Source organism: Canis lupus, chromosome 10 (genome assembly GCF_048164855.1).
Source record: "Canis lupus baileyi chromosome 10, mCanLup2.hap1, whole genome shotgun sequence".
In the NCBI taxonomy this organism is placed as follows: domain Eukaryota; kingdom Metazoa; phylum Chordata; class Mammalia; order Carnivora; family Canidae; genus Canis; species Canis lupus.
Genome location: NC_132847.1, coordinates 41,141,549 through 41,151,055, shown reverse-complemented (window position 1 = coordinate 41,151,055; position 9,507 = coordinate 41,141,549). Strand labels below are relative to the sequence as shown.

The window sequence follows — 9,507 nt, the reverse complement described above, 5'->3', positions numbered from 1 at the left end:
GTTCTGTTAAGATACTTCTCCCAGCTTATAACATGATAGATCTCTTCCTTTCAATCCCCCTTTTCCCTTTTCCTTCCTCCACCTCAAACTGTCCTCTCCATTTCCCTGTTGGTCTGTTACCCGAGAGGTGGACAAGAGCCAGGCTTAGCTGTGGTTCTTTGCCATGTCACTAGCTACACCAGTTGTTGATGAAAATCTGGCACCGGGAGATGAGACCATCTGTGGTGAAGTTTAAACCTATTTACCTCTCTGGCAAGCTGGTTGAAGCCTCTCTTTCTCTGGATTCAGTGAGGCTGAAGATGACAAATGCAGTGGGATTAAAGCCATGGGATGAAGTTTGGGCAAAACAAAACCCTTCCCCAAAGACAGCTCATGATAGTTGTTAGCTGTAAGGATAAGCAAATCTCTGGTGTCTGGAGGGTATAGCCAAGGGGCACTCCTGCCCTGGGTTCTACTCTCTGCGCCCTTGAAGGAGGCAGACGACTGGCTGTGTTACAGTCTGGACTTTAGGTCTTGGGAGATGCAAACTGGAATCTGCCACTTCTTTGTGGAATGATCTTGGAATAATCCTGGGCTATATTTTGCTATTTTCAGGGCAAACACCCTGTTTGATGGAGCTGTTCTCAGATATAGTTAATGATCTATAGAACACCACCCAAACTTCTGACCTGAAAGCAGGACTCCATAGCTTGACCAATTATCTGAACCATAACACTTGAATCCAAAGGATTTTGGCTGTTTCCAAAAGTCCAATCAACCCTTAAAGCTACCAGTGAGACTATTCAGACAAGCATGAAGTAAGCTCTGAAGTCAATGCCAAATGCTCTGGACAATGGCAGGATCCCTGGGCAGAGGCCAATTTGCCATGAAGCTAATAAAGCTTAAGCTCTTGGGCCCCTTTTGAGGCCCTGAGAGGGATCCCGGCAATGTGTTCACATGTTTGCATTTTTGTTGCAAAATTTGTGAAAGCCACAGCTCAACGGTCAACTGCTACCTCCATTTCTACATCTCTTCTGATGTATTTCCCCTCCTGTTCCATGGTGTCGAAGTGATCCAAGGCAGTTGAGTTAGAGATACATTTAATCTGAGTTCAGTGAGACAGGTTTATGTGGATTGAAATCCTTTCCATGTCTGGTCATTTCATTGCTGGCTGTCTTGGTGTAGGAATGGCTTCTAGGCACACACCTCCAGCCCACTGTGCTGACCGCGTGGCATTGTGACACAAAAGGACAGCACCAGAAATCGACTCTCCATGTGAAAGTAATCCACAGTGCTTGGCACTGGAAATATACAGTCAGTGGAGGAGGAGAAAATGTATAGAGCCAGGGGCTAGTCTATGAAATGGGGATAAAATAATCGTGAGCTTATAATGAAGATTAAACAAAATAAGGTGTGTTGGAAGTGGTAACTGGTGTTTAGTACTGGTTGGTAAATAAAGGTACTTCTATTTCTTACTTGGAACATCTTGGCATCATCACTATGAAAACCAGGCATCAGGATACCTGGGAGATTATGATAGCCCTTGAAACATAATATTCTAAAAGATCTAATGTTACCTTTTTCTCTTTTTTTTTTTGCCTCTTAATCCTCAAAATGACTCATGGGAGAAAATATTGAGGATACTGGTTATTTGGATTCCAGATAATAGAAGTACAGTCACTCTAAAGGATTAAAAATTTCAACAGCCTCAAGGTGCTTCAGGGCAACACGAGTAATAGGAGTTAAGACCTTCCAAATGCTACCGGTAAGAAGCAAAGTGCATCCAATATTGTTGTTTTTTTAAAAAAAGATTTTATTTATTTATTCATGAGAGACAGAGAGAGAGAGAGAGAGGCAGAGACACAGGCAGAGGGAGAAGCAGGCTCCATGCAGGGAGCCCGACATGAGACTCAATCCCGGGTCCCCAGGATCACACCCTGGGCTGAAGTCGGCTCTAAACCACTGAACCACCCGGGCTGCCCAACATCCAATATTGTTAAGCAGCTCTTTGCTTTCTCTGTTGCTAGATTCTCTGGGAATAGGAAATACATTTGGGGCTTAATCATGTATGGTGCCTGTCCCATGGCATAGACGCCCAACATGGACTGTTTCACATCTCTGATTGTTCTTTTTATTGGCTCACGGTCCATGGCCTCTCTCCAGTCTGAGCTTTAAAGGTGAAATTGCAATGGACCACTTACTCTCCATTTGTCACCACTTCTAAAGTAATGGCTGAAATGGTCCCTAACTAGAGAGATACAAAACAAAATCATACCACACCTGAAACAGTCTTGCCGGTTACTAAACCATGGGCAGGCAGGCTAGAAACAAGCTCTCCTCCACCGGGGAAGGGCCACGTGCCTGGTCCTCAGTGCAGGCTACCTTCTGTCACACTTTTTTTCTGCTTTTCTCCCCCTGCAACGTCCAAAAGAAAAGAGGTGCCTCATTTTACTGAAAGCAACTTTCCCTACATTGGAGAACCAGATCCCCAGCCCTTTTCGCCCCGGCATCACCTTGGTGAAACTTCAAGAATGTGCCCATACACAAAAGAGAATTTGCTCCTCCTTCTGGGAAACTGCTTCCTCCGGGCCCCATCGGGTTTGCCAGAACCAGCTGAAAGTTCTGCAATCTTAACTACTTCAGGACGTCAGATCTGGTCAAGGTCCAGGCTATAAGGTGTTAGCACCTAGGGGTGGGCTGCAGTGGAGAGAGAAAAAGAGAGAGAATGGGAGAGAGGGAGGGAGGGAGGCAGGGGGACCCCGTGTGTTCCGCAAAGTGCCCCTCTCCTGCACCCAGCCATGAGTGTATGAAATAATTCCTCCTTTGTCCACCAGCTGGCTTTCAAAGCTGTCGGGATGAGCCTGCTGGACCTGTCTGGGAAGCTTGTTAAACTGCACCGAGTAAGTCAGGGAGAAGGAGGGGTGGGGAAAAGATGAAAGAGTGAACACAATCTGTGTGAGGCAGTGGCCCTGACTCTAAAGAAACAGCCGATCTAAGGAAAGGAAGAGCTTCCTCTAAAACCAGCGCCTGCATGCAATGCAAATGACCCCGCGTGCAGCTGCCTCTGGCAGGCAGCCACCCGCCTCCCGAAGAATAAAGTCAGGGCAACAATTCCCTCCTGAATCCTGAAGCTTAGTGACTTCAAACAAGAAAAAAGAAAAGTGACATGCTTTTTTTTTTTTTTTTTCTTTCCCCAGTGAACTCATCCCTTCCCCAAATCGTGCTGATGACCTCATCATCTGCAGCTGTGTGCTCTGAGCTCACCCACCCTTCAACTCCCAGGGGATCACATCTGGCGGGGGAGCCCTGGTACCTGGGGCGGGCACATCTGGAGGTAACTCCCCTTGGAAATGGAGGGCTTTGTGACCTCCTTTCACTCTTACCGACGACGCAGCCAAGTGGCAAAGGGGCCCTCAGCAATTTTCTTCCTTGGGAGAGAGCCCTCTGGTCTTCATGCAGTAAGGATTTATAGGGGAAAACACTGAGGTCAAGGTTAGCATTTTGGATATCTTTTCCTTTCTCACGTTTATATTCGTGAGTGATTGCAGAGCTGACCTTAGACATGATGTTGGTCTTTTGAATCCATGCTGCCCATGTTTGTTCTATAGTCTGGCAAGGCCTTGGTTGACAAAGGCTGTTAAGGTATTAACTGATATGGATAATGACCCCAACTGACAGAATTAAATTGACTTTAGAAGCCCTTATGGTAAGAATGGCCCTGTACTATCTGTATCTAGGGGAAAGCATACACACTGAAGAAGGGGTCCTTTGCCCTATTGTGAGAATATCAGTTGACCCAACAAACCCTCAGAAAAGCCACATGGCAGTCCTCTAGACATCAAGGGCCTTAAAAATGCTCCGATGTTGTGATCCAGAGGTTGTGTTTTTGGGACTCTCTCCTACAGATAATACAGAAATGTACTACACTATAGTGATGATCTTCACTCCAGCATTATGTATTATAGTAAAAAGAATAATCCCCCCACAAATCCTAAAGAATCTAATTAAATGCCCAACATTAGAGAAATAACTGTTTAAATAACTGTTAATAAATGTTATATTCGTAACATGCAACATTTTACAGTCATGAAAAATGATGGAGAACGGTTTAAGGTGCAATTGTTTGGACATGCTGTGCTGGAACATTCCAAAATACAAAACGATTCCAACTTTGTATGCAATGATACATGTATGGGCAAAAGGATTAAAAGAACATATATACAACTTCCACAAGAGTTATTTTTAGAAGGGGATAATATTACTACTATCTGTCTCTTTTTTAGGCCTTACTGTGCTTTTAAATTTTGTATAGTGAGTATGCTTTACTTTTATAATTAGGAAAAATAAGTTATTTTAAAAAGGGGAAAAAATTAAAACCTTGGTAGATCAGTGCCCTTGGCAGGACATAATGAATTATAAGCCTGGGGATTATACACTAAAATGGTGCAGGTATTAGGCAGGTAATATAAATGAGTGAGCTAGGACTGGTATAAGAAAATGACAAACCACAGGAGAGCTTATATTCAATCCTGATGATGTTTATCATGTGAAAATATAAGTGGCTCAGAGTTACTGAGTCAGATTTTTCTAGGGAAGTCCTAAATCAATATTTTTAAGTGAAACTGACTGATTTTTCTTTTCTTTTTAAAGATTCATCTGAGGGAGAGAAAAAGAGAGAGAGATGGTGTGGAGAGGAGAGGGAGAAGGAGAGAAAAATCCAAGTAGACTCCTTGCTGAGCACTGAGCCCCACAAAGAGCTGGACCCCAAAACCTTGAGATCATGACTGACCTGAAATCAAGAGTCAAATGCTCAACTGACTGTACCACCCAGGCACCTTGAAATTGACTGATTTTTAAATGAAGGCAACAAACTCACATTAAACAAAAATCAGCTACATGTGTTGGGCAAACAAAATATCTAGCCTAAAAAAAAAAAAAAATCTAGCCTGCTGGGCATCTTTCTGAAACCTACTCATTAGACAATGAAAGCATACTCATGGGGAGCCATCCACCAGCCTGGGACACATATTGTCAAATAGTTTTTCCATAAGTAAACAAATCTACATTTCCATTAACTATTCATTAACTGTTCTCCACTTCCCATACTCTCACCAGGACAGTTTGCTCAAGTTTTTACGTATCACTGATCTTAAAGATGAATGTTCATACCAAATTGTATCAACTTGCATTTGTTAATTAATGTTATCAAACAGATCTCATATGTTTATTGACCTTTGGTATTTTTTACTTTTATGAATTGCCTGTTCCTATTTTTTGCCCATTTAAGAATTGTGTCTTGGACTTTTTCTTATGGTTTTATATAAACTTTTTATTTTTGTGTACTATGGATATTAACTGTTTCTCTCATATGAATTACACTGTAAAAATTTGTCATTTGTCTTTTAACCTTATATAATAGGGTAACATTTTTATTATTTTAACAATTGTCATCAGAGTATTTTGAGTGGGAAATTAATTTTGCTTAGAATAGCTTAAGGAATCACTTAGATTATAGACAGTGAGTGTAGTTGGTACAAAAACAGTGAAACAAAGGGACAGCCAAACTCAGTGGAGAGCTGGCAAATGTTTAACAAAAGACAGAATAAAAAGAGAGAAAAGTGGGAAAAGACTTTTGCAACACACTTAATTCATAGGTATTAACATTCAGTTTATATAAAGAAATGCTACAAATTGAGAGAAAAAATGTAGACAGCCAATAGAAGAATAGACGAATTAAACAAATACTTCATAAGAGATCCAAATGGCCAATAAGTATACATAAATTTTCTAAAACCTAACTAGTAGATAAATGTAAATTAAAACATCAATTAAAACACACCTATCAGATGTTTGCTGCCCCCAAATGTTTTTGAGGATGTGGAATATCAGGAATTCATCTAAATCACTGATACAAAAAAAATTATCACTGATACGACTATATGATCTTTTTGGAAAAGCTTCTGGGGTAGTTTTCCCAGCATAGACATGCATATACTGTGACCTGGGAGATTTTCTGTGCTTTGTGTATATATATTCAATAATGTTTACTGAAGCCTTATTTATGACTTCCCCAAACTAGAAACAAATAACCATCAACATGTAATAGATAAACAAATTGTGATATGGAAAACTATATAGCTGTGACTATGAACCTATTAAAGCTGCATGAGCCAGCATGGATAAATCTTGCCAATAGGTGTTGGGCAAGAAAAGTGAGACACAAAGAACATTCACAGAGATTATTCCATGTATAAAAAGTTCAAAAAGAAACAAAATTATATGGTTTAAAGATGTGTGCTCAGGTGTTAAAATTATAAAGAAAAATGAGGGTGTGATTACTATCTTGGAATCCTGGTTGGTTTTAGCAGATAGAGTGGTAGTTGTGTTAGGAAGAGGGGTGTGTGTGTGTGCACGCATGCATGTGTTTGAGAAAAGTCCCAAGATATCAATGATGTTGTCTTTGACGTAGGTATTTGCTATTTAACATTTACGTGTTTTGCATTTGTACCTCATGTTATATTTAACAATAAAATAGGAACTTGGGGATTTAGGAAAAGCAGAAAAGTGAGGATACAGGAAATAAGAAGGAGGATTACTGTAATAGAAAGGGCTGGACAACATAACAGGACTGAAAGCTGCAGGGAAATATTAATTTTTTTTCCAAAGAGGAGAGTGTACAAGGGAATTTTTAGGATGAAACAAGTCCAATATTCAATTTGATGTTGTTGGTATATGTCTCTCACTCTAAACCTTCAATAAATTTTGTTAAACACATCAATATTTTACCTGAGATTTTTGAGGAAATAAGAGTAACTGAGTTGACATGAAAATGGGAGGAAAGTGTAGGTAGATTTAGATTGAGGATTCTTTGAGAGAGGTGAGGGGTGGCCAGTCTCCCAGGATCTAGAATAGGAACTTAAGCCAAATGATTATGAGTGTCCAAAGAAAGGTGGCTTACCTGATGTTCATAGAGATTAGTTTATGGCAAGATTTTTCTTTTCCTCCTTCTATTTCTTTATTCCATACAGAAATCTAAAACTTATAATCAAGTGTTTATTTTTTGATTAATGGCTTTTCATAATTGGCTTGAAAGATATTTTATTATTTCAAAGACATTTAAATCCTCAGTTTGCTTAGAATTCTACTTAGTGTAAAGACAGGGGAAGAGCTCGATTTTGTTTTCCCAGAAAGCCAGCTCAATCTTTTTCTCGTTTAATTTTAAATGCCTCATTTAATCGTAAATTAAATTTCACATTTATATACTCTGTATTCTATTCCATTGATTCTATTTCTGTGCTGCCACCATCTTTAAAACTACCATAGTTTGATGATAAATTTAAAAATCTAATAGGGAAGATCTTCCCTGTCAGTATTTTCTTGGCACTTCCCCTCCGATGATTCTTTCAATACAGCTTAGAACCATTTTGCCATATTACAAAACAAAACCCTGTTCGGGACTTTGATAGGGATATTGTTGAATTTACAGATAACTCTTAGAAGTACAAAATATTCCCTTTTTTAAAAAAAGATTTTATATATTTATTTGAGAGAGAGAGAGAGAGAGACAGAGAGAGCACCAGCAGGGGAGAGAGGCAGAAGGACAGGGAGAGGGACCAACAGACTCCCCGCTGAGTGAGGAGCCCAACACCAGGCTTGATCCCAGGACCCTGAGATCATGACCTGAGCTGAAGTTAGGTGGTTACCCCACTTAACTACCCAGGTGCACCAATACACAGTATTCTTATTTTTAAAAAAACTTGTACTCTAATCATTCGTTTATTTTTGTATATTTCTCTTTTTTTAAAAATTTTTCTTTATCAATATTCTATTTATCATTGCTAAATAAACTATCTTGTTTATCAGTTTTAGCAGTCAGCATTAATTTTAAAACTTTGATAGTTATTTGTTTCTACATTAAAAGATTAGCTACATTTCATTGGGTGATGTCAGTTGTCATCATTGTTTTTGTTTTTAATACATTATATTTCCTTCTATTTAATGGAAAATCTTCCCAGATTCTGGCACCAAGTTGACAGTCTGTTTAGAGTGGTAGGAGTTTTCAACTTTTCTTGTTTTTCTGTGTCTCCATAGATAATCCAGTAGAAAGGTAAGGAGGATATACCAGGAAAGTCTAGGCAGGCACCATTTTAAATGAGAAATCTAATAAATAATAGACTTCCAAGGAATAATTTATGTGTCCTTGTGCTGCTCAAGTTTACAAACCTAGTCTGTTGTTTTCTTTATTTCAAACCCATTCCTGTCATGTTAATTGATATATGCATCTAATATCTGTATGTTTGAGTTTTAAATGTATATGATTTCATGGTGTACTTAATATATAAAGTATGTGGCATGTTCTAGCACCTGTCAATGTTGCTTTTCATCAGACCCAACCAGAGCAGGAATCTTAGTACTTTTATTTAATTCCAACTTTAGTCCTTTTATGATAATCAAATGTCAATTGCCCAGGACCAGGGATGGAAAAGCACTGTACTGTGTGCCTGGGGGTTCTTGAAATAAAAGGGTGGGTAATTTATATTTTTAATATAAGTGATTTAGGGCCTGAGGCTTTTATCCAATTAAGTAGAGAATCAAATTAGCTAGAGATTAAATGAAGATGGAATGAGGGGAAGTCTTGCTGGCTCCTGAGTTTTCTAAAGGAGGCTTCTTAGAGTGTAGTGGTTCTCATCTTTGACTGCAGAATTACTTGCAGAGTTTTTTTAAAAAAATACTAATACATGGATTCCACTCCTAGAGAGTTCAGTTTGGTTTGACAAATAGCCTGGGCATCAGGAATTTAAAAATCTCTCCAACTAGTATGATTCTCACATGTGGCCATGGTTGAAAATGACATAGTTCTCAATCCCCACTGAGGTAAGGGTCACCTTGGGACTAGTTTAAAACTAGAGATTCCAGGGCCCTGCCTAGATACCCTATTGACATAGTGGACTAGGATAGAGTCTAAAAACCTGCATTTCTCTATATGATTGTGCTGTAAAGGATTCATGTTCTACTCAAGGGTGGGTCTGTCTGATTGTAGTTGATTCTCTCCCCTACTGCCTTTAACTTGGCTCTCAGAATATCTTTGTTAAATATCTATCCCTTCCCCAATCTAGAACATTCACTGGTTGCCCACTGTATTAAAAACACAGTCTTTAGTGTGGCTTTGAAGGTCTTCCCCCACCTCCAGCTTTCATCCAACTACTTGACCTTCTCAAGCATTCCATTCAAACCCTCTCTATCTCTTTTTAAAGATTTGTTTATTTATTTGAGAGAGACAGAGACAGAGAGAGAGAGAGAGGCAGACAAATAACAGAGGGAGAGAATCTTCAAGTGGACTCCCCGCTGTGAGGAGCCCAAAGTAGGGCTCAATCTCAGGACCCCTGAGATCATGACCTGAGCTGAAACCAAGAGTCAGATGCTTAGCTGACTGAGCCGCCACCAGGGAACCCCATCCCAAACCCTCTCCTAACATGCACATTAAACCCTTCCCTGCAGTGATTTCTGCCTTCTCAGAGCCTTTGCTTA

The 9,507-nt window shown here is 39.7% G+C and overlaps 1 long non-coding RNA gene across 1 annotated transcript; it reads left to right on the top strand.

Moving 5' to 3' along the window:
- Positions 1-2,732: 2,732 nt before the first annotated feature.
- LOC140640932 (uncharacterized) lies at positions 2,733-8,863 on the top strand. The gene is made up of 3 exons (XR_012037533.1): positions 2,733-2,879; positions 3,177-3,313; positions 4,630-8,863. It is a non-coding gene; the product is annotated as an uncharacterized lncRNA (long non-coding RNA).
- The last annotated feature ends 644 nt before the right edge of the window (positions 8,864-9,507 follow it).